We start from the raw sequence: 25,183 nt of genomic DNA on the forward strand, positions 1-25,183 counted from the left end.
TTTGAAAAATCGGAGTCGAATTAAAATTAATCGCCATAAATCAGCAAACCCTTAATTTGGCGCTGATTTCAATAATTCGAAAAAAAAACTTTTTTTAAATAAATAAAAAAGTATCGTCTTTATTCTCTCGGCTGTAGCCCTTAGTGCTGCGGTAGCAGAAATAAAGGAGAAGTATAGCGATTGGCCAAAATTTTGAGTATCGGGGTTATTGCAAATGTCGACGTATCAAAACGCTGACATGGATTTCCTTCTTCTTTGTCCATAACGCAAAAAAATTGTAGAAATTTCCGAAAGATACATACGTATCTTTTTTTGATACGTATACGTACGTATTGGTCTATATTTTAATTAATATGCGGCTCAACATAAATTCTTTGAAAATGCCTTAAAAAGTTCCTATATAAGGGGCACTAATGGCATTCAATTTTGGCCAAAATTAAAAAAAAATGAGATGAATAGTTTTTGTCGTATTTAATTTTTGACATTTTTTTTATAGAGATCGAAGAAAGTTGAGTTTTGGTACGATGAAAGTTATTAAGTTATTTAAAATTCCAAAGTTTTTAGTCATTGAGTTTAAGGGTAAAGGGATATTCAACGGTATTTCTAAACAGTTTTTTCCTTGTATCTCAAAAATCTGTTGGACAAAAAAATTAAAATTTTGCACAAATTCTCTCTCTCTATGCGCGCGCGCGTGTGTGTGTATATATCCTGATTTTTGATCCCATCGGACAAGGGACATCACGGGTCCCATTTTTGTTTTTTTTTAGGGAATTATAATCTTTTAACCTTGTTAAATAACATTGAACCAAATTGTCCCGACTTACTGAAGTAAATAATTTCTTCAATACACAAATTTTTAATTCCAAAAAACAGCTGATTGGTGGTTGAATAGAACAGGACAAAAAATATAAATTTTCTTTTAAATTTAATTTTCAATATTGAAAATCCAACTGTCTATAGTATTAATATAGAAATCAAGGAGATGTTTTTTAAAAAAGAGGTCCCACGAGACCCGATTTAAGAATTTTAAAAACAGTTTGAATTTTTTATGGTTTCTGGTACTTTTCTATTGGATTTTAAATCCAAGGCTTTATAAGGTAACTGCCGAAACAAGGAGGTCAAACGGACTCAAATCTTTTTTAATGATTTTTTTTTTTAGCAATTATTCTCTAAATAAAGTATCATTTTTATGATAAAAATATCAATTGGAAAAAAAGGGTCAACTGGAATCCAAAACCTTTTTCTAACAATTTTGATTTCTTTTTTTCACTTGTACATTTAATATTGCATAATTTCTAAGGCAAACAAATTTATTTGATCAACGGGATTAAGCTAGCCCAAATTTTTTTACTAAAATTTTGATCTTTTTCGCAACTGTACTCTAAATATTACTTAATAAAGCTATTAATAATTAAAAAACCTATATCGTATTTGATTTAAAAATCTATCGAGGGAAAGCCAGGAAAGTTATGCAACCGTTTGCCGGCTTTTTTTTTATTTTATTTTACAAATTTAAAATTTTTTATTTAAAATATTGTTAGTCCTAAAAAACTTCGCTTGTGAAAAAAACCTATTCGTAGGAAAGGCAAAGCAAGATACCTGTGCTTTTATGAAAATAATAAAAAAGGAATACTGAAAAACGACGTAAGATATTTCTGTAGAACATGAGTTAAGGTTTTATGGAATACAGAGAACGCAGAGAGCATGTGTACATAATTTTCTTAAATTCTATGCAGAAAATAATTTTTTATCTTAAACTTTTAACTAATTTAACTTCTCGAAATTTTGTATAACAAACTTCTATTATCAGAATAACATCAGGCAATGATGCATCATTTGCTATAAAAACATTGAGCAATGATGACAAAAAAATCTTCAAATTGTATATGTAGACCGTACAATTTTTTTTTTTAAATATTCCACTTATATTATCTGGAAACAACTTACAATGGGCCGTTGGAGGGACTTCCTCTAAAAAAAAATATTATCGAAATCGGCGTATCTAATAGTGAAGAGTGAGACTTGTAGAAACATGAAAATAATACTTACGGGTCTAATTGAAGACCTCATTTTTTGAAATCGGTTAAAAAATAACAAAATTGTCTATCTTAATAAAATTCTGCGAGTATGTTCTTTGTAATAAAACGTATTTGAATTTTCCTTAAGTAATTAATTTTTTAAAGCTTACCAAAATCAATCGAATATTTGCAGTAAAGTTTAAATGTAAATAGATCTACTTCAATTTTACCATTTATATATTTTTTTAGACTCTGAATTTAATTTTTAATTTCCTTAAAAACGATTTTTATAAAATTTTGGTAAATTTGTTAGCTATGCTATAATGTGAAATGTAATTTTAGGATATTTAGGCAACCTCGCATAATTTTCTGAAATTCTTATCCAAAATATAATTATTCTCATTGTAAAAGGTACCACATAAATTACTGGATGATATTTTGGGAATTGTAAATCGGAGAGGGACTCCGTAATAGGACTTTCTCGTGTTTTTATGTAAAAACAAATGTACTTAAATTATGTATATTCCTAAAAATTATTCAAAGAGAACGCTTGTAAACCTGGATAAGTATAATTATTTACTAAAATAATAACTTAATCTATAGTGTCCGCTCCTAAAATTGTTTTCGTATTGTCGTTGAAACAGATCGATCATTTTTCCCCTTTCAAGAAGGCCTCTCCGCAATACCCACCCGATAAGGTAGCACCTACAACATTCAAAACTTCAATGATATGCAACCCCCCACGCCTACAGTAGAGCCTCATTATTCAGAGAGAGAGAAAATAGATTATGTAATATCAGATGGTAAAATATATGTCAAAATCGATATAAATTGGCTTAATTAACGAATAAAAAATTAATTAAATTCCACGATATATATCTGGCGATTTTAAATTAATTACGCGTAAAACTGGAATTTGTTAAATTATTAAAAGACTTAATGACAAATATTTAGTCAAACGTAACAATCGAGATATTAACTAACGTATACAAGCTGTTCGCGATACAACCTGGAAATGTTTTATGCATTTTTTCCCTGAAATAATTAAGGTACATTAAAAATTTGAGATCACATAAGTCTGTATTTCATGTTTTATTTTGTCTATGTTACTCAAACAGTTTAGTCTAATAGTTTTCAAGATGTATGACTGCAGTTCATGGAAAATATACAGTAAACAGGATAGAAATATTTTGCGAATAGATCGACTGCTATTTTGCGAAAATTTTCAGGCTTTTTTTATACATCTGGTAAAGTATTATCTAAATTAAGATTAAAATACAGATAAAAATGTTATTTTAATCGGTGTAGATTACGTTATGATCACAAAATATTTGTTTTTAAGTGAATGAAAAAAATTCTTAGTAAAACTGAATACTCAGTATTATGACTTTTAGCCCCGAACATTTGAATGTATAGTTTTTAAGAAAAAGCTGGGAGTATATTTTGTGAACAGATCGAAATCGCAAATTACTGGTGATTCATCAAAATGTTTTGCTTTCAATTAATCAAAATTTAACATAATTTTATAATATCGCGCTATAATCAGGATTTTCATCGATTATAATCAGAATGTTGTAAAAACTGGTTTTCTTCGTTTAATGAAATAAAATAACAATAGAAATTAAAGAGAAAACCCAGTTTACAAATAGGGTCTCCGTAATTTTTTGATGTCATTAAATACATGTTTTTGAAATGCTTCAAATTTGTTACAAAAAGAGTATAAGTTTGAAATGAGGGTGAACAGTGAAAGTGAAAAATTATGAAAATTAAAAGGAAAGTTAATTAATTTATTTATCTGATAAAACCAGACGTAGGATTTCTATAGAAATAAATCTATTTTTATTTAATTGAGTTATGAATTGTTTACAGTTAATTATATACACAATATAGAAATTAATACGTACATTTTAATTTACTGCGTTATGATATATATATATATATATATATATATATATATATATATATATATGATTAATATGTATGATTCATTATTATGCAATGTTGTAACCCGATTGAGAATTAATTACTGGGATCTAATATTTCAATAAATAGTTGCTAGTTAGATTTTATTGTTTTTTCATGATTTTGGTTAAATTACTGATTAAACTGATACGTCAATAGTATTCTGATTTTTTCGGTATCATTTTTCTGGTTATAAACGTGCAGTTCTAGATTTAGAACTACCCGGTAAAATAATCGGACCGAGTTAAGAGTTTTAGTATTTATGATTTCGCTAGCGTTAATAGTAGTAATCTTATTGAACTTCTCCAGCATTTATAAAAATTTAAAACGTTACTTTTAATAAAAGCAAAAACTATTATTATGGCGTTACTTTTTTTATTTAATTATTTTTTAAATAAACAGAAGATTTATATGTATTTGAATTATTTCGAAAGAAAAACAAAATAATAAAAAAATGTTCCAGAATGATTTCTGAAACGGCAAAGTGTTATAAAAATAAGATTCAGGCTTCTTGTAATAAGGTACTCTGTCATCAGCTATGACAGAATAATCCTTGTAATCAATATAATGTTCATAATCCTAGTTAAAACATCTCAAACAACATTTTTGAGCTACTGAAAATAATAATTAATCATTCGGCTTCATATATATTATTAATAATAATGAAAGTTTCAAATCGACAGGTTGAAAAGGAAAAAATATAGAATTCCAAAATTTAGAAAGATGGATTTATCACCTCCTAACTCGCTGATAAAGACTGATACTGTCCTTACTCTGATAACGCGTCATTTACAAAAATAAAAATAATTTTAAATTTATAGGCAGAAATAGTAAAAATTGTAAAAATCAAATTTGTTTATGAAGGTAGTTTTATGAAATCAAAGGTTTTTTTGTGATAATATTTTCGATGATATGATAATCCATAAAATTTTACAAGAATAAATTATTGTCGGAGCGCCTTCAAGTATATCACTCTTCTTGTTTTTTCTTTCTACTTTTTTACTTAATAGAACCGTTCTTCTAATACACACGGGAGTATTATACTAAACTTTTATGATTTTGTTTTTATTCTACCGTTCCTGTGGTAAAAAGATAAATATATGCTCACAGACGTATGGAGAAATCAGAAAAATTACTCCCGTATAAGATATCTTATTTTTATTTTTGAGGTTGCTAAATCCAAAAATACGAAAATCGTTGATAAAATATTATAAACGCGAGTGCGTGTACTACAGAGCCGAAAACTAAATGAAAAAGAAAGTAAAAGTTTAATTCTGTATTATTCCCTGATTTTTTTTATCTGCAGCAGTTCCAGCTGAATGGTTTGCTAACTCTTGGGGGTCACGATTAGCGGCAAAGAGAGCCTTTATTAATTTTTTTTTAAACAGTCGTAAAAAAATAATCTCAAATTGTCGTAAATTCAGATAAAAATTGTTATACATCATTATTTTTACTAGTTCAAAGTAATCGAATAATTATAAAATATAGGCCTATTACATATTTACCAATAAATAAACTGCAATTTCTTAACCTTCAGTATAAAATATATTTTCACTGTCAACTTTGTATAAATGCGGCCGTATAAATATTTTTATTGTATATGAAATACACTCAGCAATTGTAATTATTAATAGTGTTCTATTTTTTTATTTTTTGGGGACTGAATACTAAGGAAACTTCGATTTGGAAAATGTCAGCACTAGAGTATTAAATGCGGTGCGATAAAAAATCGATTAACATAAGTTTAGATAACTGTTCTGGAGTAAAAATGTTTTGTAGTTTTTGAACGCAAAATGAAAATTAATTAAATGAACGTATAAAAAAAGTAGAAATTACGGTATTAATAATAATACTCAGAATAATAAAGTATAAAACTGATTAATGTTAAAGCGAAAGATAATTTTATTGTTGAATGCAGTCAATTATGTTCTGTCGTAAGCGATGGGAATATACTACATAGTACAATAAATGTGTCAATATGTGTAAATATTTTATACTGTTAATAATTTTCATCTTACGCAGAAAGTTCTTAAGCGATTAGATTCTAACGGTTTTAAATAATTTATATTATTTTAAATAGACTTTATTACTAGATTTATCATATTGTAAATATTATTTACCTGAACTGAAGTTAATGTGACTCAGGCAGATGTTTCTGATTTATGAAAATTTTAATTTGTTGTTTATAGTTGTCAATTTACAGTACGAAATAAGTAGAAAAACGTCCGTTATTTCATTATAGTTTTAGACATATACTTGTTTACGTAAGTAATAAAAACAAATTTGTTTATACATATAGGCAAATTCATATAGACAAAAATGTTACTGGATATAATATATATATATATATATATATATATATATATATATATATGTGTGTGTGTGTGTGTGTGTGTGTGTGTGTGTGTACATTGAACTTTTTGCTCTTTGGACATTCATCAATATGTAGCCGTGTTGCAATTTCAACTTCGTTATAATGCTTATTTGTGTGTGTGTGTGTGTGTGTGTGTGTATATGTGTACGTGTGTGTGTGTGTGTTACCGTGAAAAACCGAAATTAGAGAATGTCAGTATTCTCCCGTCAATGTCGTACACACCAAATACATCACTGAAAGACCGAAATATTTGGTTACTCAGACCTTCTTCGATGTATGTCGACAAACACAGATAAGCTCTGGTGGGGGTCGAAACAATAAATAAAAATAAAAATAAAAAATCACAAAATGCTCCTACTTGTTTATAAAATTTCTTGTGTCACCCAGTTTTTATTTATTAATTCATTTATTTATTTATATTTGTTATATATTCCCCGAGCAATCGGTCTCTTACTTTTTAATTCTACTTTATAGATAACATTGCATCGAACGTCATAGAGTTCTTCATTCTAAGTTTATTGTACCGTATCACCCGAGTGCATAACTGACTCCGTAAATCTCGGCATCTTTAACATCGGACCGGTGAGTTCTGATTGCACCGACTGAAATCAGACTAGGATGAAGGAGTTAAGGATAAAGAAAACAAGTGGAAGGTAAAAAAGAACGATCTACTCGCAGAGAAATAAAAAAGTCATTCGGATGTACTTCTATGTCTTCTCTGGGCAGCGTGTGTCCATCCCGTTCCGTAAGATCTTTGAAAATCGGGACATTCTTATATATGATCAACACATAACGATTGATGATTTTATGTTGACCGGTATAAATAAATATATGCTGCTACAAAATATGCTTTTCCTCCAGAAATTAAAACTTCAGTCGAAAACGGGTACAGGCTTCCAGCATGAACACACTTAGTACCTTTCCCTGGATTTACGTAGCTTTTGGATGCGATTGGACTATAAACCATTCGACAAGATCTCCCATTGAAGGTAAATTGCCTGTATAGGAGTACGTGTCGGTTACGAATTCCGTGGAATTCCTTTGACGAATTTCGTGGGTTCGTTTAAAAGAAACTTTTTTTTTATTTATTCTACTTAAAATAATTTTATGTACGTTGGGCGAAGTAATCGTACTTTTGATTTGTAGATGCAGGACTATTTCTATTACTTTATTACTGAAAAAGCTATATGTATTATTTGTAATGGTTTTTTTTTTTTTTTTTTTTTTTTTGTTAATGTACACGTATACAAGCTTTGTTTATCTACAATAGATGACCTTCATCTACATCTACTAACAATTTGTACCAGGCTCATCTCCTAATTTAAAGAACATTTTAAAATCATAATTATCAAAAATTTTATATTTTAACGCATCATTCATTTCGTGAATAATGGGACTGTTTAAAATACAACAAATATTTACGTGGATATTGGATTTATATAAGTTTTCATTACTTACCGCAAATAAAAGTTTTTCTTTTTACGTAAATTGTCAATCGATCTAAATCTAACGGCAGATTATAAAGTTATAATGCTCCAGAGGTGATCACGATCAGTATAAATTATTCATTATGAAATAATATTCCTCTGAAAGATTTGTATAGAACCTCGTACGTTCAGAATAATTTTTATATGGATACTAATCTTCAGAGATATTTTAGTTTTATTGTAAAAGCCAGGCTAGAAAACGTTTAAAAAACGAAAAAAGGCAGTGCACGGGCTTAAAATAGAAAAAAACAATTATTTTTGACAATGGTATTTTCAAATAATGTATTCTAAGCTTAATAATTTTGATAAACTTTTGACCGTCCCTAGAGAAAGTTTAAAAGAGGCTTTATCCGACAAATCATTCCTACAGTTAAAGTAACCCTCTTGAACCGAAGACTCTATCTCTTCCTCTATAGAAAGATATACAGGGGGGAAAGTAGTTACCTCAGTCCATCGGTATTACTGTATTTATGGCTTACGAGTGCTGCTGTCTTTTGCTAGCCGAATCATCCTTTATCGAGGACGGTTCGGCTATCAAATTACTTTGATCAATGATGAACAACACCAGCTTTTCCTATTCATAAAATATTTCTCCGGTCGGTTAGAAAATCATATGATGGATGATTTCCAAATTTTTTTCCGTCCGAATAAAAATGCAAGCCATCAATTATCGGATAAGATATCCAGTGCGCTATCAGTGAGTCATTCCGACACCCAGTCAAGGTAAAATCATTCTAAAACTCTCAGTCAAATCGCTTCAGCTGTTTATTAGTCAATTCATAAACAAACGACGAATATGCGAGCGAAACTTTAAAAAAAATTGAATGAAGTAACTTACAGATGACGAGAAACACCGAGGAAAAAATATCTGGTGTACGGAATGATACACTGGTATTCGTATTACGTAGACATCACATAGATAAAAATAATTTTTTTTTTTTTTTTTTTTTTTTGTCTTCAGTCATTTGACTGGTTTGATGCAGCTCTCCAAGATTCCCTATCTAGTGCTAGTCGTTTCATTTCAGTATACCCTCTACATCCTACATCCCCAACAATTTGTTTTACATACTCCAAACGTGGCCTGCCTACACAATTTTTCCCTTCTACCTGTCCTTCCAATATTAAAGCGACTATTCCAGGATGCCTTAGTATGTGGCGTATAAGTCTGTCTCTTCTTTTAACTATATTTTTCCAAATGCTTCTTTCTTCATCTATCTGCCGCAATACCTCTTCATTTGTCACTTTATCCACCCATCTGATTTTTAACATTCTCCTATAGCACCACATTTCAAAAGCTTCTAATCTTTTCTTCTCAGATACTCCGATTGTCCAAGTTTCACTTCCATATAAAGCGACACTCCAAACATACACTTTCAAAAATCTTTTCCTGAGATTTAAATTAATTTTTGATGTAAACAAATTATATTTCTTACTGAAGGCTCGTTTAGCTTGTGCTATTCGGCATTTTATATCGCTCCTGCTTCGTCCATCTTTAGTAATTTTACTTCCCAAATAACAAAATTCTTCTACCTCCATAATCTTTTCTTCTCCTATTTTCACATTCAGTGGTCCATCTTTGTTATTTCTACTACATTTCATTACTTTTATTTTGTTCTTGTTTATTTTCATGCGATAGTTCTTGCGAAAGGACTTCATCTATGCCGTTCATTGTTTCTTCTAAATCCTTTTTACTCTCGGCTAGAATTACTATATCATCAGCAAATAGTAGCATCTTTATCTTTTCACCTTGTACTGTTACTCCGAATTTAAATTGTTCTTTAACATCATTAACTGCTAGTTCCATGTAAAGATTAAAAAGTAACGGAGATAGGGAACATCCTTGTCGGACTCCCTTTCTTATTAGGGCTTCTTTCTTATGTTCTTCAATTGTTATTGTTGCTGTTTGGTTCCTGTACATGTTAGCAATTGTTCTTCTATCTCTGTATTTGAACCCTAATTTTTTTAAAATGCTGAACATTTTATTCCAATCTACGTTATCGAAAGCATTTTCTAGGTCTATAAACGCCAAGTATGTTGGTTTGTTTTTCTTTAATCTTCCTTCTACTATTAATCTGAGGCCTAAAATTGCTTCCCTTGTCCCTATACTTTTCCTGAAACCAAATTGGTCTTCTCCTAATACTTCTTCCACTCTCCTCTCAATTCTTCTGTATAAAATTCTAGTTAAGATTTTTGATGCATGACTAGTTAAACTAATTGTTCTATATTCTTCACATTTATCTGCCCCTGCTTTCTTTGGTATCATAACTATAACACTTTTTTTGAAGTCTGACGGAAATTCCCCTTTTTCATAAATATTACACACCAGTTTGTATAATCTATCAATCGTTTCCTCACCTGCACTGCGCAGTAATTCTACAGGTATTCCGTCTATTCCAGGAGCCTTTCTGCCATTTAAATCTTTTAATGCTCTCTTAAATTCAGATCTCAGTATTGTTTCTCCCATTTCATCCTCCTCAACTTCCTCTTCTTCCTCTATAAAACCATTTTTTAATTCATTTCCTTCTTATAACTCTTCAATATATTCCACCCATCTATCGACTTTACCTTTCGTATTATATATTGGTGTACCATCTTTGTTTAACACATTATTAGATTTTAATTTATGTACCCCAAAATTTTCCTTAACTTTCCTGTATGCTCCGTCTATTTTACCAATGTTCATTTCTCTCTCCACTTCTGAACACTTTTCTTTAATCCACTCTTCTTTCGCCAGTTTGCACTTCCTATTTATAGCATTTCTTAATTGCCGATAGTTCCTTTTACTTTCTTCATCATTAGCATTCTTATATTTTCTACGTTCATCCATCAGCTGCAATATATCGTCTGAAACCCAAGGTTTTCTACCAGTTCTCTTTATTCCGCCTAAGTTTGCTTCTGCTGATTTAAGAATTTCCTTTTTAACATTCTCCCATTCTTCTTCTACATTTTCTACCTTATCTTTTTTACTCAGACCTCTTGCGATGTCCTCCTCAAAAATCTTCTTTACCTCCTCTTCCTCAAGCTTCTCTAAATTCCACCGATTCATCTGACAACTTTTCTTCAGGTTTTTAAACCCCAATCTACATTTCATTATCACCAAATTATGGTCGCTATTAATGTCTGCTCCAGGGTAAGTTTTGCAGTCAACGAGTTGATTTCTAAATCTTTGCTTAACCATGATATAATCTATCTGATACCTTGCAGTATCGCCTGGCTTTTTCCAAGTGTATATTCTTCTATTATGATTTTTAAATTGGGTGTTGGCAATTACTAAATTATACTTCGTGCAAAACTCTATAAGTCGGTCCCCTCTTTCATTCCTTCTGCCCAGCCCGTATTCACCCACTATATTTCCTTCCTTGCCTTTTCCAATGCTTGCATTCCAATCTCCAACTATTATTAAATTTTCATCTCCTTTTACGTGTTTAATTGCTTCATCAATCTCTTCGTATACACACTCTACCTCATCATCATCATGGGCGCTTGTAGGCATATAAACGTTAACAATCGTTGTCGGTTTAGGTTTTGATTTTATCCTTATTACAATGATTCTATCGCTATGCGTTTTGAAATACTCCACTCTCCTCCCTATCTTCTTGTTCATCACGAAACCTACTCCTGCCTGCCCATTATTTGACGCTGAGTTAATTACTCTAAAATCACCTGACCAAAAGTCGCCTTCCTCTTCCCACCGAACCTCACTAATTCCTACTATATCCACATTCGTCCTACCCATTTCCTTTTTTAAATTTTCTAGCCTACCAACCTTTTTTAAGCTTCTAACATTCCACGCTCCGACTCGTAGAATGTTATTTTTTAATTTTCTGGTGACCCCTTCCTTAGTAGTCCCCACCCGGAGATCCGAACGGGGGACTATTTTACCTCCGGAATATTTTACCAAGGAAGGCGCCTCCATTATTGCTATGTGAAAATGCAGAGAGCCACATTTTCTTGGAAAAAAAGCAGCTGTAGTTTTCCATTGCTTTCAGCTGCGCAGTACTCAGAGGACTGAGTGATGTTGATACGGCCGTTTAAGTCGTCCTGACTCACGCCCCTAACAACTACTGAAAGAGCTGCTGCCCTCTTTCAGGAATCATTCCTTAGTCTGGCTCTCAACAGATACCTCTCCGATATGGTTGCACCTTCGGTCCAGCTACTCTGTATCCCTGAGCACTCAAGCCCCCTCACCAACGGCAAGGTCTCATGATTCATAGAGGAGAAAATAATTATAGTAAAAAAAGTGCTTGGATACATACATTTTTAGTTTTTACATATTGTTTTTTATTTTATTTTATTTTAGGGGCACGGTAAGGAATTTTATTTGCCGAATGAAATAGAATTCAGATGAAAGACAAAATCAAGTTTCCGCAAGAAAGGGGTTTTCGTGAAATTTAAAATGCATGTTACACTACCCTCCGTTATTCATTTTTTTCATTTCTCGCTCATTATCTGTTTTAATAAAAAAAAAAAATTCTTAAAAAATAATTTTTCATCCGGAGAAGGCTGGAACTTCATCTTTTAAATAGAGTATAATTGTTAATTGACATTCTTGATAGGAGGTGTTTTATAAAAATCTTGTTAATCCATAAAAAGAGAATTTACTGGAAACTCCGTAAAGTTTAAAGCTACTTTCGTCTAGAACTTTAAAAAAAAATCGAATTTGGGCTCCTTTTTGTAAATAAGGATTGGTATTTTGTCCTTATTTTAATTCTATTAAGTTTTTGACACAAAATAAACAAAACACCAAATATTATTGGACTAGAATGTTATTGTAGTCTAGAATATTACATTTCCAAATAAATTAGTGCTTTGTGAAGATGTTGAACGGAATACACTTGAAATATTACTGGTATATTTATTATTTTAATTCAACTGTTATTTATTCGGAGTTTATATGAAACTCCGAGTAAATATTCTATTTTATTCTTTAGTAATTACAGATATACCTAAAACAACTGTGATTTTAAGATTTCACTTTTTTCGCAAAGCTATGTTTACCCGTTGAACTTTACTTATTATTTGAACTTTACCTACAATTTGCCTGCGGCGTATTTCCTCTATCCAGATTGGCACTAGTCATCGGAACAAGCCACTCACTCGCCTTCACTCTTTTAAAGGGAACACTGTCTTATAAATCATACGACACAGAAGCGGCGCTGATTCGTGACCTCGGCCGTCAACAACGGGTAGCTTTTCTGTATACTGCAAGAGTACTGGATCCTTGCGATTGCAATACGCTTCAGTCTATCTCGGTCATTCTCCCTTACACTGATTGTCTTATAGAGGCGTAACTATAGTTTAGTACTAGTAATTAAAAATCTACAGTAATTTTACTTGTTTTAAAGCGTGTACTGTTAATGCATTCTCGAATGTTGTGTTAATTCGTGTTCAATATAAATGATGTAGGTACTTAATAATTTGTGTTGTCATGTTTTTTTTTGTTTTTTTTAAAGAAAGATAATTAACCATTTATTTAAAATAACAATTTTGCAAATAATTAACGACTGCTACAAAAACAGCGGATCATCGCACAATTATTTTCAGTGGCAGTCGAGGAAAATTTCATTACTAATTAATTACCAACGGTTTGACTGAGTACTAAACGTTTGCTGTAAAGCAAAGATAAACTGCATACATTAATAATTACAATGCTATCTTAATTATGTTTAATCGGTCGTAAGATTACACGATAATATTTCAAATTTATAAAATTTTTAAAATAAAATCATCTCCATTGTCTGTTTATAGGATTTTTCGTATTACCTTTTTATTCTTTTCACCTCCAGCCCTTAGATAAAATCATATTTCGCTAGAATTATCGACTACACTTAATTATGCGACAATTGCCTACAAACACGACTGCGCACACATCAAGCTCAGTTTACACAAACGTTAGATATCTTAGAGTGTGAAATACCATGTACATGTGTGAGAATTGAGAGAAATTTGACCTTGCTCTGTCATTAAAATTCTTAGAATAAGTTCTTACCTTTAAAACATATTACGTACATATTAACTATCCTAAACATACGCAATAAACAAAACTCCTGCAAATATAAATTAGAAAAGACCCTGTAAATACTCAGGGAACTTGTTAAGGAATGCTTGGTTGGCCGATTAGACGATTAAGTGTGGCGCGATTGCCATCCATATCCTCTCTAATTCTTTTATACTGTATTTGTGTAGCATAGTAATATCTATAAAGTATTTCTTTTCCCGTTATAGTTTTTGAATGCAACATACTTTACATACTTAGTGTTTTTACATTAATTTTTTTTTTTTGTAAGCATATATATCAAAAGTATACTTTATAAGACATCCAATCTGTTTGTTTCAATCCAGTATTACAGAACAGTATTGTCAGAAAATTACGTGAATATAATTAATTTCGGGTAGAATTTAAAGAAAGAAAATAAATTTTTGATACTTTATCGGGTGAAATGAGTAGACGATTTGTCTCTTCGTTAAAAGATTATAAATGCGTAATAAATAAGCGATAAACTTTTTTTATTGAGATAATTGTTTATTATTTGGAATTTATCCTATTTACGCCATAAAGTACCGAATGTAAAAATTTTAAATTCAATAACAGAATTATCTAAGTCGGTTGAGAATAGTTAAAAACTGAGTAGAAGATAATTCTCCTGGTCTACAGTTTTGAAATGAGGACTTTTTATTTAAAGAAACAATGGCAGTTTTAGGGAGTCATTTTAGGTGCGCTCAAAACCTTAATATTTTTATCAAGTTTTAACGGTTACTGGTGCTTGTAATGCAATGTGCTTTGATTTATACACACATAATACTTTGAATATCTGTAATTAGATAAGATAAAAGGATAAAAATTTCCGTTTTGGAAATCTCTTTCGATCAGTTTCGACTGACTGTTCTCTAATCTCCTTGATCTTAAGCATTTTTCTTTGGTTTTTTTACCTTCTCGTATTTCTGTAGGCACTCAGTCCTCTCTTTCTCAATCGTTTCACTTTTTTCTCTACGACCCTTCGTTGAAGACAACATCCGCATAAGAAATTCTCTGATCAAGAGGATTTCCATTTACTTATCTTCATAGAATTCTACTTCTTTCCTATTTTTATCAATATTTTCTTATTTCTCATTTGTCTATTTCATTTTTTATCCGAAACCGCATTTCAAAATACCCTTCTTTCCGACCTACTACGATTAAGGTGCTTGTTATTTGTCAAAACTCTTTCTCGGCCCGATCGGGATTCTTCTTCCTGTCAGAAATCTTTCGCCTTATTAAAGAGCTCTTTTCCCCGTAAATAGAACTAAAAGAAGTTTAAAGCTGTAAGGATTAATTTACTTCTTACTTATCCGTACAGATTTTCGTTCCAAGTCGCCTAAATTCCCAAATACTTGCTTAATTATACCTCAGGTATATCGAATAATACGCAATAAAAAGAAATAAATTTATAAACAGTAGACTTTACAATCGCATTTACTATATAATTTACCCAAGATAGGCTCCTTTGGAACTTTCAGAAGGGAATAGTAAACAATAATGATTATCTAAAATAGGAAAAGTAAGGTTGAATAATTATTATTCCTAGGCTCCTAATAAGAAAATATATCCAGGAAAATCGATACCGGATTTTCATGGAGGAAAAATATGTCTCTTATCGATAAAAATAAGGAAATGTTAATTTTTTTAAATTGTGCTTTCAAGACATAAGATGTAATGTAACGAAATGATTTTTTTAGGAATTTTATTTTTTTTAATAAATATTCTACAGTTTTCACGTCAACCATATGAATTTAACACCAACGTCAATAAGATTATTCTAATTTAAGCATTTTCGGCATTATAAAATGTAATTGTTAAAAGAACAGTAAAAATATTTTCTTGAATCATTTACTAGCGATGCTCTGGAAAATGTAACTGAAATCAGTCAATATTTTCTAAAATAATTATATATACGCAAAATTCACGACATAAAATAAAACTTCTTGGAGAAGTACGAGGTACAATTTTTACTAATAAAAGATTAAATTCCAACCGGTCTTAAATTATCTCCACCCATTTATGTAACAATAGGAACTAACTGAGCATTCGTAGTCTATAGCCGTATCTAATACCGTCTACCACAACAAAAGTTGTGGGTTACTACTTTTAATTTAAATTGCTATTCCAAAGAGTAAAATTAATACAGTTTTTCTTTTTTCCATTTTCGCACGATGGGTGATATATACTTCAAAGTTACATTACAGTAATGTCGACGGTGACGATGATATGACTGCTTTCACAATGAAAAAGGAGTAATCTGTATCTTCTTAAAATATTTAATAGTACATTATTTCGGGATTTCTTTTATAGTCGTACAAGAAAAAATGAATCATACTCGTTTAAGTGTCCCTTCGTCACGTGTTTTTTGAAGAAAGTTCCTGAGTTTGGCTACACAAAATAAAACACTACTATTCCCGAGTATTTACCGGTTGTCGTCACCCCATTAAAAGAAAGAACGAAAACAAATTTAACAACCAATTATCTAATAAAAAAGGTCGTTATACAATTCGAATGTGTGACTAGAAAAATCGTAAATTTTTTTAACCTAACCAGAAATTTACAACCGAATTTTATCTGTACTGTTACAGTGTTATTTCCATAATTAAAGTTCAGTATTGTTTACAGTATTTATTCTCCATAATTTTAATTAATATTTAAAGAATAAATTCAAATTTTTTAAATAATAAATAACGTAGAGGTTATGTATTTTGAATTCGTAACATACCTACCCAAACTTTATATGCTTTGCTGATCGGTTTGAAATTTTTGTTGTAATCTCTTAAAAAGTCCCCATTTGTGTATCTCCTACCTTTTTTTTTCTTTATGCCTCAAAATTTTAACAACTTATACTTTATAAGAAGAAAAATATTATTTATAGAATAAAAGATAAAATAATTCATATAAATTTATGTCTAATAACAAAAAAATTAATATTTAATAATATATAATTTTAAATAAATATTTACGAATTAAAAAACGTTTTCGTATAATATATTAGTATTTATATACGACACTCTTCATGCATCAATAAAATTTTATTTTTATTTAAAATATAAACATTTTAAAGCTTTCTAATAAAGTAAAGTTTTTGAAGAAGACGTTTAAATTTAAAAAAAAAACATATAGTCGTTGAATGCCGTCGAAGATATGATTTTATAACTTTGTAGGCTTACTCAATAACCGGCAAGTATTTTAATCATCAGTTTATTATGTCATTCCGTGGAAGTTAAATGCTTTTCTTCTGTACTCCTTTGTTTTCAGAATCGCTATGAAAAAAATGTATATTCGACTTATAACACTGGTTTATTACGAAAATATATTTCATAGACAGTTTGTCACCGAAAAGTAGTGAAATGCCATGTATTTAATATTTTATAAAAAAATAATGAAAATATTTAATTACTTTTATTATATTTATTTATCGTTACTTTTTAATAACTGTAATTAACAAAAGTAAAATAGACCCTAATGTACAGAAATAAAATTTAACATGAAAATTGTATACATATTTAATTTTTCTCGTTATATCTGACGCCGCGCGTCTGAAAATTATCTTCGATCTCTCTAAATCTAAATATCAAGCTTCGAAAATCAACCGTTTGTATTCGACGTTTTACCTCAAAAGATCAATAGTTCATCGGTGTTAATTATAATGAAACTCATCGAAATTAATTTTTTTTTCTTTTCTTTTACAGAACTTCAAAACACTGATGGCGACCTGACATATAATGTACGAGCCTAAGGTCTCGTCGAAAATTAATAACTGCCAGTCGGTGAACAAATAAATACTCGCGTAAAAATATGTTTTAATGCTAACAAGTACATCGGTGGAAATCCGGAGCCGCATAAGGCACCTTTTCCAGTAATTTTCCGTGCCAGCGCTTGATACCATTACAGATATTAATGTATTATTCTTAATTCGGATAATTTGCCAAAAATGGGGGAAGGCGAAAGTTCTTGTCGTGGGTAACAAACCTTTCTCGTAATGACGAGATGATCATAACTAACGGTAAATGATATTCGTTTTACAGATAGTTTAGCATATAGGTTTATCGAAATGAATATACTTGATTGTTTTTTTTAGTAACCATTTTTGATGAATAGCTGTTTCCGGCCGACAATTGGAAAACCGTTGATCTAAAACCGTCCGATCTGGGTGAGCTCGATAAGAAAAGATTAGTTATTACTCTTTTAATAGGATATATTTTTATCATTTTTGCATGTTTCACGCGGTGGGTAAAGTCGAATTAAATATAAAAGTAGTTAAAAAGGGTTTGTTTAGTGTTTCGTAGGCAAAGAACAGTAACGAAATAAAATCTCATATAAAAAAAAGAAAAAAAGAAAAAATACAACAAAAAACACAGCCGATCAGTTTCTCAGATCAGGCGAAGTAAAGAAAATCCACCTTCTATTTTTGGTTTTACATTAAAGCGATTATTAAGCTTGTAGCTCATCGGCAAAGATATAAAGTTCCGAGTATTGTTTTTAATCAATTAAAGGCGATTCAGTTCTTCGAATGCATCTTTTATCTTTTTTTAACGCGTATAGGTGTCATCGATGTTATCCTTTTTTTCTTAACTACGGTGTAGAATCGTCGGGTCATTCTAAACGGTGCGTGACATCTAACTTTTTAATATTTTATGACTTGTTATTACGGCTTGCATTTTATTGTTTGTTTTGTTTTGGCTCGAAAGACACAACAAACTAACACGGTTGTCGTTATACCTCCTCGGGTACGCATAATTATGACTGACGAACATGAATACAATAAAAAAATATTTTTTTTATCGTAATTGTTTTCAGATCAGTTGTTGAGCGTATTTTTAAAGAGATGAATACAGAAAAAAAATTAAGCGATAAATGACAGTAATCAGACACCGGTAACAAAAATTGACTAATTTTATTCGGTTATTTTATTATGCGTACAGTACGACGATAGTTTAAAGAAGTAATCAATTAATCGGATACAAAAGTATTTTTAATTTTTCCTCAACTCATTGCCTAGGTTAAATGAAGAATTATTTACTTATAGTTGGCTACGGTCAACTGACTATTATCATACGTTAAAGTTAACATTTAACAAAATGAATTTCATTATAATTTGATGATAAATTAAAAATTTTTAATTGTCCGATTTATTTTACGAGTATGTTCGTTGTCTGATACGGCTGGATGAAAAAGAGGCCGTCGTGTCCGTAATCGTTACTCTTAAGGTTCTTGAGGGTTCCTAAACTTTTTCTTTTCGGAAAACTGTGTAAAACCGACTTCGTTATGAAACTTTTTTTGTTATTACTTTTAAACCTATTAACAAGTGAATTTCCGTACATCAAAAAGTTCTGTTACATGAGGGAGTTAAAAACTGGACGAAATAAACTTAACGGTCTTACTGGAACGGTTGCGGGACGACACCGGTGCAAAAAAAAAACAATTTTAAAACTACTGAAATATATCAGGTTTCATAACCGTAATGGTTGTAGACGACCTAAAACAAAGCAAAATTACTCGTACAAATTCATAACTTTTTTAAAAGAGTAACAAGAATATCATGCCAGGCTTATTAAGAATAATGAGAAACGAAGTAGTTTCCCGTTTACTTCTTCTTTGAGCCGAATATACTATTGCTTATGAACGTGCCAAGCTCACTGAAATTCGTGTAATAATCAGCCGTATAAGTAATATCTTCACTCTGCTCCAACTTAGGGACTGGGTGTGCAATGAACATCATTAACAAAAACTACAACTCTTATTAGTACCTTAACTACATTTTGGGTCAGATTCATAAAAATGTCTGTGAGAGATGGTGTAAAACCATAAATCCCTTTCTGTATAAGACAACGCGTAAAAAAACTTTTCTTGTAAACGAAGAACTGTTAATAGAACGCTAAAAATAAGATTCTTAAAAAAATGCTTAATGTTTCAAATGCATTGATAGACTTAATGTAACAAAAAATAATAGTAATAAATTGATGAATCTGTTTAGTTTATACAACGATTAAGAGTCTTTAGCTACATACAAAAGATACTTAGGGTTTGGCACGGTGTTTCCTTAGAAAGAACAATTTTGTTTTGTTTATAAGGTTTTTAATTGATATTACGAGTAATTAAATAAAAGTAAATTTCTGAAACCTAGCTAAAGCGTAAATTCAAATATACGTACAGTAAACATAATTACTTTTAGAGAAAGCATCTTTGATTAGCGTATCTTGAAACTAAGTTCTTTACATGCGTTTACCCTTTATATACTTAAAAAGAGATCTGCAGTATATCTTAGGAGATGTGATTTTTCACATAAGGACATCTACGATTACAGAATTATTTAAAAATATTTTTGCAATATATTTTATGGAGATAATTTAATTAAGTACTGAAATATAAAGTAAAATATGATAATAGTATTTATTTTAATAATCGGTTCTAATGGCATAACATTGAAGTATGTATTTTTTTCTATTTAAGTTTTTTTTGCATATATTTATATAAATAATTTTTTGTATAATTCATAAAAAGTATGCTTAATTTACTCGTGAAAAAAAAGAAATTTTTTATTAAATTTACTTTAATATTACTGCTTATTATATTAAGGTTGCCTACATAAGCCTATTTTGTTTTTCTTAATATCTTTAATACTTATACGTCTTTTACTGACAATAATACTGTTATATTTATCGTTTAAAATAGATTAATTATGTAATTAGTAATAACAGAAATTACGGGACTTCGCTCTGAACTTCTCAAACCTAATATATGCATTACTACAACTTTTTTCTGGATATTATTTTTATGATTTATTAAACCAAGGCTCTCATTACAAAAGGGAGAACAATTCTATCTTTGTTACATAAGCGGTATTTTTTTATAACGCTTTATTTTAACATACATATTATGTCAAGATATTAAATACAGCACAGATGACGAAAAAGCACCTGAGCTTGAACCGCCATAATTTTTTAAGAAAAAAATTATTTTATAAAAAATTAATTCAAACAAATTCCTTCATTTATATATTTACAAAGACAACTAGCGTACGATTTTCATACTCTGAACCTTCTGTAAAACAATAACAAAGATTATGTTGTTTTACGTTAACAGGTAGACTTTTGCATCAGATATTGGTTGTTTCGTCCTCAATTTCTGCCTTTAAGAAGAAATCGTTTTTATCTCCGTCCTCAGGTATTGTATCAATACGAGGTTTTCTCATCGATAAACAGTTAGAGTAATTCAATGATGATTTATTAATTTTTAAAAATTTAATTTACAAATTATTAATTTGGACTGCTAATTGAAAAAAATAATAATTTGGCAGATCAAGAAACTCAATTTAAAAATGTTCTGTCAACAGCTCGCTGCACCGGATTAGAATTGCGTAGGCCTATTACGTAGTGTACTAGTCGTATTATATCTTTACCTATTAGTCTTAAGCTTAATGCTTCATTGTATCTTTCAATGTCGTTTATTATTTTTTCCCAGTTTGCTAATGTTAGGATTTTTTTTTCCTAATATGCTGCATAATAATGGAAGAAATTAAGGCTGATATTTTATTCCCCAATCACTTGTCTATTGTTAATCTACGCATTTTCATTTCATTACTGAAATTTTTCTTGAAGAAACTGAAAAAATACTAATACTAAATAAAAGTATCCTTTTTTGATCGCTCATTACGTGTAAACACACGCCAAAATAAAGTAAAAGATACACCTAAAATTTCGCCATAAATTGTAGATAGCCAATTTTTTTTCATTCACTTCACGGTTCACACAGTTGTTAAGTATTTAGACCAACGGTTTTCCAATTCAAAGAAATAACTATTTTAGTCAAGAATTCTTATTTTTTTTAATAATTAAAAATGGTACATTAGTTTTCGACCAATAAGCTGAATAAAAAAATGTGACTATCAGTGAAAATCAACCGTTATTACTTTTGTAATGAAGTGATATTTGTAAATAAAAATGTGATTATTTATTTTGCGCTAGTAAGGTAAATATATATTAACTTATACAAGAGAATGTTAATCGATGCCTCATCTTACATGCTGCAGTCCACAATAGCAGCTATGCAGTCTATGTTATTTGGTGGCTGTCAGAACTTTCTCTCTGCAGTAGTTATTTTCATACCGTGACAATCTTGTGTTGTGATAATTCCGCACTGTTTTACTGTTTGGTAGACCTAAGCAACATTCCACAGCACTGTTACAGAAGATCTACAGAGTTTATTTTTATCTTCTATTTACGTAGTTTTTTTTATTTACATTATCTTTACATCGTTCATATTTATATGAAGTTTTTCTTTTGTGAGTTTCTTTCATATCTCTGTTTGTTCAAACCTGAGGTATACTAAATTGTTGCTGCACGTAAATGTTATATTAAAAGAATCTTTCTGTTTCAAATACAACTTCCAAAACTAAAAGATTGAATAGCAGCGGCAAAGAAAGTGATTCTTAGGAAGTTACATTGCGGTAAGAGAAGTTAGACTTGAAAAAGCATCTCGTGAAGTGTTACATTTGAAATGTACATATGTGATAAATATATATTAAGAAAAAAGGTAAAATAAAAGCAGGAAGCGCTTGAAATCTTGATATGGAGGATGAACTAGAAGATTAAATGGACCGAGTAAAAATTGTATATGATGGAATTCTTTCCAATAACTTTTACAAAATTATAACTACTCAAATTTAAATGTTCTCTGATTTTATTAATTGAAGACCATCTCATCATTCAGCAACCCCAATGATTCTCCTGTCACCATTGGAAGAGGAGAACCACTGGAGGGGATGATATCTTTCATTAACCAAAACTGTATTATTTAAACAAGAGATAAATATTAAAAATTAAAAAAAACATGACTGCCAAAAAACATTGCTCTTTAATCTAGGATAATTACTAATATAGTATAATTAAAGAGTGTGTGGGTGACAATTTTGTATATAGTACAATTTTATTTTCAAATTTTTTAAATTTATTTAAATGTATATATACTCATATATATATATAGTTTATGACACTCCCAGTAATGTAAGGATTCCAATGTGGGGGGTCATACATCTAAATCAGTTCAGCCAGTTTTAGCTGCTACAGTGGAACAAACATACATACACACCTAAATGCATTACACTCCTTCTTGGGCAGTCATGTAAAAACACTACTAAGACAACTTCAAAAGTATGAGATATGAGGTTTCCAAATCGTTCAGAATGAAGCGTTGAGACGCGAATTATTCAGACGACTCATTCATCATATAGATTTCTTCAAGTTTTTTAAATTTATATATATACTCCTGGTAAAGTAAGAATTCCAACTCAGGATCATACATCTAAATCAATTCAGCTGTTGAGCTGCTATAGTGAAACAAACATACATACATTCATACACCCTAAATACATTACAGTTATGTAGAAAAATACTGCGGTGATTTAAAAAAAGTAGTGAGGATATGTTTATTCTCTTTGAATTATTTTCTAAATTTCCGAGATAAATAACCACTAAAATAAAAAAAACTATTTCTTAAAATTAGATATAATTCCATTTTCATTATGATGTGTTATTTATTATAATACAAGTTATTTTGATAATTATTTAACAAAATAATTACTTAATGATTTTTATTGTTAATTTCTTCCTTCTTTTATATGTATTTACATTATTTTTTATTGATAAGATTTTATTAATTGAAGACCATCTCATCATTCAGCATCTCCAATTATTTCCCTGTCACCATTGGAAAAGGAGAACCATAGGAGGAGATGATGTATCTCACCAATATCTTTACAAATTTATCATTTTTTATGAAGGACATAAACTTGCATTCAAATTTTACCGATGTGCAATTTTAATCATAGAATTTTAATCAGTAGAAATAAGGATTAATAAAACATTTTATGTTATAGATGTCACATGACAAAATATGAAGAACTGAATATAAATGTAAAAAGAAAAGGTTAAAGATCAAGATCTGCGAGAATATTTCATTATCAAGCATCATCGGATGGGCCTGACTGTCAAGAGAGCTATCCGTCGACAGTATAACTTGCAATACACTGTCATGGAGTTGCTCTCTTTATTGTTTAGCCCATTTATCAACGCAGTTCAAAAGCATTCATTATAAAAATGTATTTTTTTAAATTTATTACAATGTACGTTATAATAAAAAATTGTTAAAATATATTTAATTTGGTTCTGTTATATATATTGTGTAATTTATTACAAGTACAAAATTTTTGTTTGTTTTAAAGAAACAGAAATTAAATGTATACCATTTTACCATTTGTAAAAACTTAGAAATGCATTAAAGAAGATTCATACTAAATTACCCAGAATCTTGAACCTTATTCATAATTCCTGGAAATTGGAATAAACAGGCAAATCTTATCATTTGCAATAATGGCAGAGAAGGGATCAAGGATGAATTAAGTACAGTAAAGATTTTGTAAACTATTTTTTTAATACCCAAGATTACAGATTGTTATATTCTAGGAAGAATAGAAAACCTAACTTTACTTACTCAATAGGCACCTTAGCAACTAGTCTGTACTTTTGTGGTACATCCAGACAGATACAGAGTCCCCAGACAGTCCCTTAGGTAGAGTTGCCACTCCACTGGTTCCAATAAAGAGCTGGCTACTAGAAGAAGCTAGCATAGCACCACAAATGAGGCCAGACTAGCAACTGATTCAATTTCCATGTTGGTTCCATTTAAAGTTGAAGATAAGAAAAGGAAAAATACCAAAAGGTGACAATCAAATCACAGAGGAATTGGTTTTGATCAGAAATTTCAGGGATTAGCTCGATGAAAGTAGTAGATTGCAGACAAACACATTTCCATATTGTTGTTCACTCCTAATTAACTATACATTTTAGCCTTACAGTCCAGGGATGTAACAAGCTACAGATATACTCCCAATAGAAACAATCTCTGCCTGTAGGTTTCTGTTCAACAAAACTGCAAAAGATATTCAGCAGACTTCCATTATACAAACATTAATTGATCGACATTTTTCATATATCAACATTTTTTTATTTATTTAATTCTTTCATTAACTATTTCTTTATAGTAGTTTCTGAAGTCCCTATGGACATGACCCTTGCTTATGAATAATTATTAGTCTAATGATAATGGGGATATTTTAAATACTATACAAATTTTTACCTGACTAATATATCAGTTGTTGGATTTAGTTTTTATATCTTAGGCAGCTGGTCCTCCTATTTCTTAAATCTTTATAAAGTTATGCATCTTTGTTTGCTACCTTGACTTTTCATAACAGCTGATTGTAAAATTTTAAAAGTCACAAATTGATGACAATACATGCATCTTTAGATTTTCATTTAGT

At 30.0% G+C, this 25,183-nt stretch overlaps 1 long non-coding RNA gene across 1 annotated transcript in view; it reads left to right on the forward strand.

Moving 5' to 3' along the window:
* Window positions 1-24,026, forward strand: part of LOC142323547 (uncharacterized) — a 42,761-nt gene extending 18,735 nt beyond the window's left edge. The window contains exons 2-3 of the long non-coding RNA XR_012756122.1: window positions 20,950-21,030; window positions 23,741-24,026. This is a non-coding gene — a long non-coding RNA (uncharacterized LOC142323547). The remainder of the gene's footprint in view (window positions 1-20,949; window positions 21,031-23,740) is intronic.
* Window positions 24,027-25,183: the final 1,157 nt, after the last annotated feature.

This window comes from Lycorma delicatula, chromosome 4 (assembly GCF_047948215.1).
Source record: "Lycorma delicatula isolate Av1 chromosome 4, ASM4794821v1, whole genome shotgun sequence".
Classification (NCBI taxonomy): Eukaryota; Metazoa; Arthropoda; class Insecta; order Hemiptera; family Fulgoridae; genus Lycorma; species Lycorma delicatula.